This window comes from Ambystoma mexicanum, chromosome 1p (assembly GCF_040938575.1).
Source record: "Ambystoma mexicanum isolate Mex_15411 chromosome 1p, UKY_AmexF1_1, whole genome shotgun sequence".
Classification (NCBI taxonomy): Eukaryota; Metazoa; Chordata; class Amphibia; order Caudata; family Ambystomatidae; genus Ambystoma; species Ambystoma mexicanum.
Window position 1 is genome coordinate 913,168,075 of NC_090921.1, and position 12,844 is coordinate 913,180,918.

Consider the following 12,844-nt stretch of genomic DNA (forward strand, 5'->3'; position numbering starts at 1 on the left):
GTGATAGTTGATTTTAGGAAATTGAAAAAAGTACAGTAAATTCATTTTACAGATTTTACAAGGTAAAAGTCTGTTTGAAAATGTGTTCATCTACCATAGCTCTCAACTCACACGCTTTTGGCAGGTGCCACATACCTTGTAAATGGCAGACTCACCCGCCAAGCCTCCTGCACGCCCATTCATTCCAATGGGCGTCTCACCCGCCAAAAACAAAATCGGGTGATTTCACCCGCCTGTAAAACAAAAATGGTTGAGAGCTATGTCATCTACTATACAGAAAATATGCATACCTGAAGTTTGTGTTCATGCATATGGATATGCATGGACCTGCAAGTAGAAATCTTGAAGACTTGTACAGTATTTCTGGTAGATGCTGCTTGCCAATGATATGACACTTGTACTCAGAGAGATTCAGAGGACATTTGCAGTGCTGATCTATGATGATGCAGTTAGATGTAGAGGTCTTGAATGTGATTGGTGCATGGTCATGTGATCTTTGAGGTACATCCAATGAGGGAATGGCAGAGAGAGTGTAGTGGAAATGGTAGAAGGGCTGTTCATGTTACGATATGTCCGCGGGAATGGCGGTAGTTCGCGGACATCGGGAGTTACATCCAGGGATTTTTGGGTTCAGAAGTCATGCAAATGAGAATAAGCACTGAAAGGGATTGGTCAGGAAAGTTTGGTGGGTGTGTTGTGCCAGGAGAGATTTTCTCAGATACTCTTTTTGCTGAGAGAACAAAAGATAGCTATGGCTGTGTGTTTCAGAAAACAGATTGTTTGGATTTTAGGAGATTCGTGGATACATTGGTTGAAGGTGCATGCAGAAAGCTGTGGAGTAGCTGTAGATCTTGGATTCCCACATGTGGAAGTACACTGGCATGGAGTACGTGGAATGAAGTGGTTGGACTTGCTACCTCTCTGTGCTACTTTGGAGACAGAGCAACATCCAGACATAATTGTAATTCATTGTGGAGGGAACAGTTTAGGACATGTGACTGGAATTTTTTTGCAATTTGCTAGGAAAGAAGGACTGAGGAAGGTTATGGACATGTTTCCTAATTCTCAAGTGATATTTTCACGGATTGCGCAGAGACAAATGTGGCTTCGTTCTTCTTCATTTGGTCCACAAATGGAAAAAGCAATGCGCAATGTTAATAGGGCTGTTTGTGGGTTTCTAAGAGATTTTGGCATGTCTTCTTTTCACAATGAAAATATTATGTTTTGTAGTACATACATTTTTCGCAGAGATGGAGTCCATCTTACTTATGCTGGCAATCAGATTTTTCTGAGAAATGTACGAAATGCATTGCGACCTTTTTTGGAATAACAACAACGATTTTGAAGTAGATGTTAAGCATTTACAATTTTTGACTTACAAACACCACCCAAAGGCTCTTTTCAGAGCCACCACTTCTTTCCAGAGAAAATTACAATGTTTGTGATGGAGTAGCAACCCAATTTTTTTAATGTTCGCAAACTGTCCGCGGACTTCTAAAAAATACAGAGAGCCCTGCTTCATTTATTTTCACTTCTATTTTTTAACTGGGAAAGGCGGCTCTGAAAAGAGCCTTATTTTTTTTTGATTTTTGTAATTTTGTATTTTTTTTGGTTTTTCAGACACGACACACTAGGAGAGGAGGGTAAAGGAGGGTAAAGGGGGGGACACCAACCACAGGGATAAGAAAGGGCAAGCTGAGAGAGGAAGATGTAGAGTGGGTTTTATTTGGGTAGTGAGCAGGTCTTCTCGTGCTCTGAGACGATAGTCTCAAAAGCACTCCGAAGTCGCTCCCCCTTGCAGAGTACTGTGTCACAGTACATACATACAACTGTAACCCTTGAAAGGTAAGGGTCATCAGCATTCTGTATGGCCTGTGAGGCAGCTTGAGAAAGACGCTGTCCCACAGAGGTGGTCCTTGTGGTGACAGGATCAGAAACAGAGGATGAAGTAGAGGAAATCAACCTGCTATGTTCTTCGCAAGGTACAACCCTGCGAATAGCCCCAGAGTGAAATGACCTCAGGTGTCGCTTCATAGTAGTGGTCCCAAAGCTGTAGTTACCGTGCTTCCCGCGACTGAGTATCATTTTGCACTCATTGCAGGTAACATGGTTCGCACGAGCCTTAGGACCATTCCCATGAATGGTAAATAACCGCCACACCCAAGACTCACGCCTAGTGCGGGTAGTAGGGATTTCCCCTACCTCATTCTCATCATCCTCTTCTTCCTCCTCCGCAACCTCAGTCCTCTTCCCCTCTTCAGTCCCTTGGGGAGGTGGTGGTGGTGGAGGGGGTGGTGGTGGTGCTGAAGCAGGTGCAGCACCAAGTGGCAGTTCAGCAGCCAAGGATGCCATCTCGATGATGGTGTAGTCTGCAGGTGGCAACAAAAATCACTGTGTTCTGAAGAATAGCCAGAAACACAATGTGAATAAGCTCTTGGGCGTGGTCTTTTATAGGGGTGCTTGTGCGCGGTCCGCAGACATGCGCACTGTGCGCGGACAGATCGAACACAAAAAAAGGATCGGAAAGTTTCAAAAGGTATATAGAAACTCAAGATTGCTATGTGGGACTTGTGGCATGGTGAGATTTTATTGAAAATTATTATGGATTAACTGAAAATGTACTTTTAAATTGTTCGGGGACACGAACAGTGTCCGCATTTCAGGACACACGATGAGCGTGGGCGCGGTCATATGATCTGTTTGCGAACTAGTCTGCGAAGGAAGCACCGCTCCGCAGGACACCAAGTGCACAGAGATTGGTTAGCGCATGCGCATTGCTGTCCTACGGACACTGTTCGGGTTCTGAAGTAATTAAAAGTGCGTCACACGTGAAACGAACATTTCAGGACACCGCGTGTGTTCTTAGAACAGTTTAAACTTGGTAGCGAACAGTAAGGACAGATATAGTGTTCTTCAGGACACGTGTTATTTAGTTTATGTACGAACATTTCAGGACACCAATTGTGTTCTTAGAACAGTTTCAATTGGGTAGCGAACACTACGCATAGGTATAGTGTTCTTCAGTTCACCTCCATTTTTGTTTACGTATGAACATTTCAGGACACCAATAGGGTTCTTAGAACAGTTTGAGCTTGCTAGCGAACAGTACTGGACAGGTATAGTGTTCTTTAGGACACTTTAATTTTTGTTTGTTTACGAACAATTCAGGACACCGCGTGTGTTCTTAGTACAGTTTCAACTTGCTAGCGAACAGTACGAACAGGTGTGGTGTTCTTCAGGACACCTCCATTTTCGTTTATGTACGAACATTTCAGAACACTCGCACTGTCCGCAGACACTTTTATTGTTTTTAAAAAAAAAAAAACAGAAACTATTCACAATACAATATAAAAATTAAACTTTATTTAACATATATTAATAATTTATGACAGAGGAGGTGAGGCAGAAACAGAAACAAAAACAGGAGAATTTGGGGTTTCAACATGATTGGTATTAGGTGAAGAAGGGATGGAAATCTCATCAAAACGTTTTGGATTATGGAGAGGGTTTGGGGATAATTGACTGGGATATGGTGAGGAGGGACAAGTACATGTGGGGCAATGGTATGACGTTTTTGTTTTAAAATGATCTTCAACAAAAGTTTTCAAATTAATAAAATTGGTCAACAGTAAATCAATTTTTTCTTTTATGTTGTCAAGCGTGTTTTCCATAACAGCTTCTTCAGAGGTAGTTTCTATTTTGTTATGCTCTGTACAAAAAAAATATATATATGTTAAATGTATACAAAATAATATTATTTAAATGGTTTATATTATAAAGTGTTTACCATTAGTTTCACTATCTTGTGACATTTCTTCATGTGGGAAATTGTCATCTAGCCATTCCAGAGTACTAGACATTTCTGTGAGAAAAAAAAAAGATAATATATTTTTTAATCTAATACAGAAAGTTTATAAATATATGAGTAAAATGAAGTACACTTACTATTTCTGGTAAGATAAGTCCTATGTATTCAGTGGGTCTGGTCTTGTTCTCAGTTCTGTTGTGTCTGTGAGGTAATTATGTTGGAAGCCAATTTCTGTTCTTGTGGTATATTCCATTTCAGAACATATTGAATTTAAATGAATGGCTAGTGTGTTACATATATGGGTTACATTTCTTATGTATTACTATATATAAGGTGTTTTTGTGATGCTTTTTGAATTTGTTAAATGGTCCTATATTATGATATAACAATCAAACATACCCCCCCCCGAGAGTTTTTAGGTAGTGGTACTGTTCTCCGAACATGTCCGCGAACATTAAATAAGTTCGCGGACATCACGTTCATAAGAAGAGATCTAGTCAGTTCCATATGACATGTATATAAAGTCGAAGTCATTATTGTTAGGTTTTGCTACTAAAAAACTATGAAACTCAGTGAAAAAACTTTGTTAAAGGGACGTTATGGTTAAGTTGCGCTACTAAAAACCTATGAAATTCAGTGAAAAAAACTTTGTTAAAGGGACGTTGTGGTTCCAAGTAAAACCCAAAAACCCTTGAAATTCACCAGTTATGGTAAGCTAAGCAACCATAACTCGCGCCACCACCGTGCACTGCTAAGATTAACACCCAGGACATCAAAGATGACATCACAAATGTCATTGATGACATCACCGATGAAATCACATGTGTATGTACTTCTCATGAAATATGTGTAGAAGGGATTCTTATTATGCTGCGAAAAAAGTGTCAAGAATCATTGCAAGAAATATAGCCTAATAAGTGCATTGAACGATGCATTGATATAAATAGCATCCTATTATGGGGTTCTATCTAGTATACTAAGCTACTCATACAGAAACATAGCATTGTCTGCAGCGTACACGATGAAGGTATGATATTCGTAATGTTAACATGTTGAATAATGAAATGATAATTGTTTTCTTAGTAGATTTTTGTGTACTGTGAAATATGTAATAAGAAGCTAATAAAACCCATGTATTACATAATTGCATTACTATAGACAAAACACAAAGACACAAGAACACATACCAATATGGGTATATACAGGGAAAGTGAAGTTAGCAAAAAAACACAATTAGTAGCAGAACCAATTCATAACTTAACGGATTAGTTTCCTGCAAATAAATGATTGCTCTGTTTCAAAGCTGCTATTTACCCTATGTATATGTATCACTTGATGTGATTGGACCCTAAGGAAAGTAGTGTGAGTACAATGTATACAAATATGACCATATACAGGGAAAGTACAGCCATAAAAAAAAACAACAGAACTATCAGAAAGTGCTCATAAATCTAGTGATTATCTTTATGCACAAAAAGGATTGCTGTCTTTCAAGCTTGTGTTTTCCCATATGTATATGTTTCATATGATGTGACTGTACTCTAAGTGAATTACTGTAAGAACCTACTAGAAGGATATGTCTACAAATAAAATAAAATTCTTAGTTTCTGACTGTTACTGAAGAAAACCATGTGGCCTAGATATGTCAGCAAAAGAAAAAATAGTGAGCCAGACATGTGATGTCATCAGTGATGTCATCAATGACATGTGTGATGTCATCTTTGATGTCCTGGGTGTTAGTCTTAGCAGTGCACGGTGGTAGCGCAAGTTATGGTTGCTTAGCTTACCATAACTGGCGAATTTCAAGGCTTTTTCGGTTTTACTTGGAACCATAATGTCCCTTTAACAAAGTTTTTTCACTGAATTTCATAGGTTTTTAGTAGCGCAACTTAACCATAACGTCCCTTTAACAAAGTTTTTTTTACTGAATATACATATTCATAGTGTAAATTTTATAGATGTTTACTAGAATTCCCTTACTTTATATACATGTAACAAAGAACATACTGAACCCCCAGCTACTGATTTTGATGTCCGTGGACTGTGCGTATGTCTGCGGACGGACGCGGACAACCTCAACACTACCCAAAAACTCAGGGGGTATCTTAAATTGTTCTATCATGCCATATGAACAGAGCAAACGTTCAAAAAGCAGCACACAAACACATTATAGGGAATACTATCTATGAAGTGGAACCTATATATCTAACACATCAACCATCCATTTAAATACCATATGTACTAAAATGGAATATACTAAAACAAAAAAGATATGCTTCCAACATAATTACCTCACAGAAACTGCACAACTAGAAGCAACAGCAGACCTACAGAACAGTAAGCACACAACTTACCAGAAGATCGTAAGTAAACTTCATTTTTCTTATATATTTCTATCCTTTCTGTATTAGATACAGTAAATATATAAATATATATATTTTTTTTACACAGAAATGTCCAGTACTTTAGAATGGCTTGAGGAAAATTTCCCACGTGAGGAAATGTCTGAAGATAGTGATACTAATGTTATACACTTCTCTATATAACCAAATTAATAATCATTACTTTATGTGCACTTAACATATATATTTCTTTTTAACAGACCATACAACCATTGAGAATGATACATCAAAAGAGACATTAGAAAACACTCTGCAGAGCATGGAACAAAAAATGGACATGCTCATGGAAAATTTCAATCTTTTGAAACATTTTGTGTAGGACCACATAAAAGAAAAAAATAAATATCATTGTCCCACATGTACCTGCTCCCCCTCTCCATATCCCAGCCAACTATCCCAAACCCTCCCCACCAAGAAAAACAGTATGATGAGACTTCCAACCCTTCATCTCCTCCTATCCATCCTCTCGAAACCCCCAATTCCCCATGTGTTTGTGTCAGCTTCTGCTTCCCCCTCTCTTTCATCAATTTTACATCTGTATATAATAAAAAAAATATTATGTGTGTTTTAATTCAGTCCTTTGTGTCTTATTTTTTTTAGAAAGGCAGTTAAGATGTCTGCGGACAGCGCGGGTGTCCCGAATGTCCGTAATTAACCAAAATGGAGGTGTCCTGAGGACACTAAACCTGTCCGTGCTGTCCGCAGGCAAGTTGCAACTGTTGTAAGAACACATGCAGCTTCCGGAATGTCTGTAATTAACCAAAATGGGGGTGTCCTGAGGACACTAAATCTGTCTGTACTGTCCGCAGGCAAGATTAAACTGTTCTAAGAACACACAAGGTGTCCGGAATGTACGTAATTAACCAAAATGGGGGTGTCATGAGGACACTAAACCTGTCCGTACTGTCCGCATGCAAGATGAAACTGTTCTAAGAACACACATGGTGTCCGGAATGTCCGTAATTAACCGAAATGGGGGTGTCCTGAGGGCACTAAACCTGTCCGTACTGTCCGCAGGCAAGATTAAACTGTTCTAAGAACACACACGGTGTCCGGAATGTCCGTAATTAACCAAAATGGGGGTGTCCTGAGGACACTAAACCTGCCTGTACTGTCCGCAGGCAACATGAAAATGTTCTAAAAACACATGTGTTGTCCGGAATGTCCGTAATTAACCAAAATGGGGGTGTCCTGAGGATACTAAACCTGTTTGTACTGTCCACAGGCAAGATGAAACTGTTCTAAGAACACTCATGGTATCTGGAATATCTGTAATTAACCAAAATGGAGGTGTCCTGAGGACACTAAACATGTCCATACTGTCCGCAGGCAAGATGAAACTGTTCTATGAACATGCGCGGTGTCCGGAATGTCTGTAATTAACCAAAATGATGGTGTCCTAAGGACACTATACTTGTCCGTAATGTTCGCAGGCAAGGTGAAACTGGTCCAAGAACACACGTGGTGTCTGGAATGTCTGTAATTATCCAAATTGGGGGTGTCCTAAGGACACTATACCTGTCCGGAATGTCCGCAGGCAAGGTGAAACTGTTCGTAGAACACTCACGGTGTCCATGATGTCCGTAATTATCCAAAATGAAGGTGTCCTAAGGACACTATACCTGCCCATACTAACACTAGAATATCTACGCACATGAGCACCACACCCATAAGTCCTATGAATATTGCGCTTGCCCGTAACTGTCCGTCTCACTTGTGTCACACTTTTAATTACTTTCAGGACCCGAACACTGTCTGTAGAACACCCACACGCACACGCACAGCCGTTCCTGTCCATTTGGTGTCCTGCGGACACCCGTCCCCTTCGCGGATGGGTTTGCAATGTCATCATGTGACTGCACCCACGCTGAGCATGTGTCCTGAATTGCAGACAGTGTCCAGGTCCCAGAACATTTTAAAAGTACTTTTTCAGGCAATCTAATGTATTTTATAGTAAAAGTTCACCATAGCACATGTCCCAGACAATGACCCTGACATTCTACATACTTTTTGGAACTTTTTGAGCCTTTTTTGGGTGTTTGATCTGTCCGCGGACAGCGTGGCTGTCCGCGGAGCGCACATCCGCACCCCTATGAAAGGCCACACCCAAGAGCTCATCCTCATTGTGCTTCTGGCTATCTGACAGAGCATTGTCTACGTTGGCTGCTAATCTTGGAGAGTTTGCTGCTCTTGCTGCTTTCCAACAGACATGATGGCATCAATGCTTGTTGTTCCAGCTGGTGCTACATCTGTCTCAGCACCACCCTCACCCTCCCCACCACCACCACCTCCTGAAGGGCCTGAAGAGGGGAACAGGCATGAGGATGTAGAGAAGGAGGATGAAGAGGATGACGAGGATCAGGTAGTGGTTGTCCCTACTACCAGCACTCGCTGTGAGTCTTGGGTGTGGCGGTTGTTTACCATTCAGGGTGGAGTGCCAAAAAGCATGTGGAACAAGGTCACCTGCAATCAATGCCACATGGTGCTGAGTTCTGAGAGGCCTGGTTCATAAATCTTTGGTACGATATCTATGAAGCGACACCTAAGGTCGATCCACGGTGGGGCTGTCCGCAAGGTTGTACCTTGTGATCAACATAGTAGGTTGAGTTCCTCTACCACATCCTCCATTTCCAATCCTGTCACCACAAGAGACACTCCTGTGCGACAGCGCATCACTCCACTGCCTAACAGGCCATTCACAATGCTGTTGATCCTTACCTTTCGAGGGTCACAATATTGTGTATGTACTGTGACACAGTATTCTGCAGGGGGAGAGTCTTCTGAGTGCTTTCGAGACTACGGTCAAGTGGCATGAGAAGGTCTGCCCACTACATCAATAATGCCTGCCCTAGATCGTCTTCACTCCACCTTCTCTTTTTTACCCCCGTGGTTGCTGTCCCTTCCTTACCCTCCTTACCCCTCCTCTCCTAGTGTGTCTTGAGTAAAAAACCAATAAAAACAAAAATCCCCCAAAACAAGGCTATTTTCAGAGCCGCCTTTCACAGTCTAAAAATAGAAGTGGTAAATAAATTGAGCAGGACCCTGTGCATTTATTAGAAGTCCATGGACAGTTTGCGGACATCTAAAATTTTGGGGTGCTGCCCTATCAAAATCATTGGACTTTTCTCTGGGAGGAAGTGGTGGCTCTGAAAAGAGCCTTTTGGTGGTGTTTTTTTTTATGTTTGAAAAACTTAATAGTGAACACCTACTGCAAAATGGATAGCTGTTATTCCAAAAAAGATTGCAATGCATTTTGTACATTTCTCAGAAAAATTTGATTACCAGCATAGGTAAGATGGACTCCATCTCTGCGAAAAATGTATGTGCTACGAAACATAATATTTTCATTGTGGAAAGAGGACATGCCAACATCTCTTAGAAAGGCACAAACAGCCTTATTGACATTGCGCCTCACATTTCTCCATTTGTGGACCAAATGAAGAAGAACGCAGCCACATTTGTCTCTGCGCAATACGAGAAAAAAATACTTGGGAATTTGGAAACATGTCCATGACCTTCCCAAGTCATTGCAAATTGCATATAAATTCCAGACACATGTCCTAAACTGTTCCCTCCACAATGAATAATAATTATGTCGGGATGATGCTCTGTCTCCAAACTAGCACAGAGAGGTACCAAGTCCAGCCACTTCATTCCACGCACTCCATGCCAGTGCACTTCCACATGAGGGAATCCAAGATCTGCAGCTACTCCACAGTGTTCTGCATGCACCTCCAACCAATGTATCCATGAGTCGCCCAAAATCCAGATAATCTTTTCTGAAACACACAGCCATTCCTAACTGTTGTTCTCTCAGGAAAAAGACTTTCTGACAAACTCTCTCCTTACACAACACACCCATTAAACTTTACTGACCAATCCCTTGCTTTGCTCATTCTCATTTGCATGCCTCTCCACCCCAAAATCCCTATATGTAATATGCGATGTCCGCGGACTACCGCCATGTCCACAGACATATCGGAAATCTGAGTGTGGTGAATGTAAATTTAAATAGTGTGCCCCATTTCCCCTTTGAGGTTGTCTCTGAGAAGAGCAGTTTTTTTGGTTTTATTGCAGATGCTTGACAAACACCTCTTATGTTGTATTTTTATTTCTTACTTTACTAATAAAATCTTCACATGACCTTCTCCAAAGCAACCTTAACATTCCAAAACAGCATGGCATTTCCCAAAAAAAGATAAGGAAATTCCATCTTCTTTATAATAAACAGCATTACTGGAATCAATATTCTCATTATTATAGGAAAAGCCAGCCCTAAGCATGAAAGCACACATGCCTTGGTTGATTGCACACCTAGCAATGTTTTGCTGAGGACAAAAAACAGAACTATTTAGTTTAGTTTAGTTTGGTTTAGTTCAGTTTAGTTTATTGTTTTGTATAGCGCGGCCTGGCCCTAGGGCAACTGGACACTTGACATGGTTACAAGCAGGTAAAATATACATGGTTGTTATATACACACGATTGTTCTAGTACAGGAACATAATTACATATACATACTTCTGGTAGTGCATGTTATTCATAATTGGTGCAGTACGTTGTGGAACATATAAATGCAACACAGAAAAAGGCAGGTAGGTCAGTTAATAGTATGATTACACAAAGTGGTTTGTGTTGGCTAGGTATGTCAATAGATATATGCACAAGTGACTTAGGTGAGTGAGGGTATGGGTTAGTCTTCTTTGGCGATGAGCCAGGTTTTGGCATTTTGTCTGAATCAGTGGTAGGAGGGTTCAGTTCTAAGAGCAAGTGGTAAGGAGTTCCAGAGTTTTGAGGCGAGGACTGGGAAACTTGCACTGCCTGCTCTTTGGAGCTTGTGTCTAGGGACATTTAAACTGTGGGTTTGTACTGATCTGGTTGCCTCGATGAGATGTTGCGGGTGAAGTTGTGAGCCAGGTATTTGGGGGCTTGATTGGTCAAACACTTATGGGTGAGAGACAGTGTTTTGTATTCGATTGTCCCATATTGCCATAGGTAGTAATCCAGAAAAAAATACTTTGGCATTTGGAAGGATGTTCATTACTGCTTTAACCAAGTGTTCCAAATCTGCCAACAAAGTAGGGGCACTGACATAGCCCAAATGGAAAGCACCATAATGCAAAACTACCAGATGGGGACTGTTCATCCTGCCCATATCTTCACAAACTTCTACAATTCCCTGCACATTGCAATCAGGCACAGTGCTCCACACCACCTCCACTCCTTTCACATCAAAATTGTTTGCCACATACCTGCATTGAGCATACTGCTGTAAACCATGCACAAACATATCTCAAAGCACCAACACCCTGACTTTCTCCACCTCTGCCATCTTCACTACACACAGCCTCTTTCAATACAAATCCACAACCTCAACATCTGATTTGCTGATCCCTACATTCTCCTTTCCATGCTGCATTTGCTGGAAAACCCTGGATGTGGCACCCCCCGTCCGCGGACAGCTGCGGTGTCTGCGGACTGCGTAACTCTTAGACAGCTCTTCTACCATTTCGACTTCACTCGCTCTGCCATTCCCTCTTTGGATACAGCTAGGCAGTCACACAACCATCCACCAATCACATCCAAGACCTCTACCTCTAACTCCATCATCAGAGTTCAGCACTTCAAATGTACTGTTGATCACTCTAAGTACAAGTCTCATATCATTGGAAAGCACCTACTACAAAAACCACTGTAAAAGTCTCCAAGATTTCTACTTACAGCTGCATACATATCCACATGCATGAATATAAACTACAGGTATGTATATTTTATTCAGAGTATATCTACAACTCTTATGAATGCATATAAACAGAGTAATGCCACTAAACCTGTATATTCTATAAAATTAACTTATTGCAATTGTTTCCATCTGCTATCATCAACTCTCACTTCCAAACCTGTCTGCTATCTATAATTTTATTTACACAAACACCTATCTAAAAATGATATAATATTAGAAGATAACAGAAATAACAGTATAATTGTGCAAAAACACTTAGTAGTATATTATAAAATTACACACAGCAAGGAAAAGGTCATGCATCTTCATACACTCACACACATAGACACTATCATTGAAAAGCTCTGAGCTACAATAACACCACTGCCTGTAAATCAAATTCTTCTGCTTTAGAACACACACCTTCACAAATGCATACATCACATGCTTTTCTATACAGTTTCTGCCATTTACCTTATAAAAATTGCAAAACAAATATATTATTATTTTATTTTTTATTTGTTTTTAATCCAATCAGATTTTTTCACAAGCGAAATGGCTACGAGTCAGACAGCAAAAGTAAAACTGATCTTAGATTCTGAAATTAATTAAATTAATTCCCTGATGTGGTTGAAACCGTGTTCTAGGCCTGAAGCGGAAACATCCCTTTGATGATTTGTTGAATAATATTCACTGTAGCCAGCAACCATTTCGGTTTGTCTCCTCCTATCAATTTGTACCAGCAGTTTTCCTCATCTTGGAGTTTGAAGTTAGAGAAGGTGTTTTTCAGGTATATAGAGCAGATGTTGCGCATTGCTGGACAGTTCAGGAGTAGGTGGCGAATGGTTTCCTTTGTCGTTGGAGATTTACAGATACAACATCTGCTTGTTGGAGCTAGGCCTCTCGTTGCCAGAA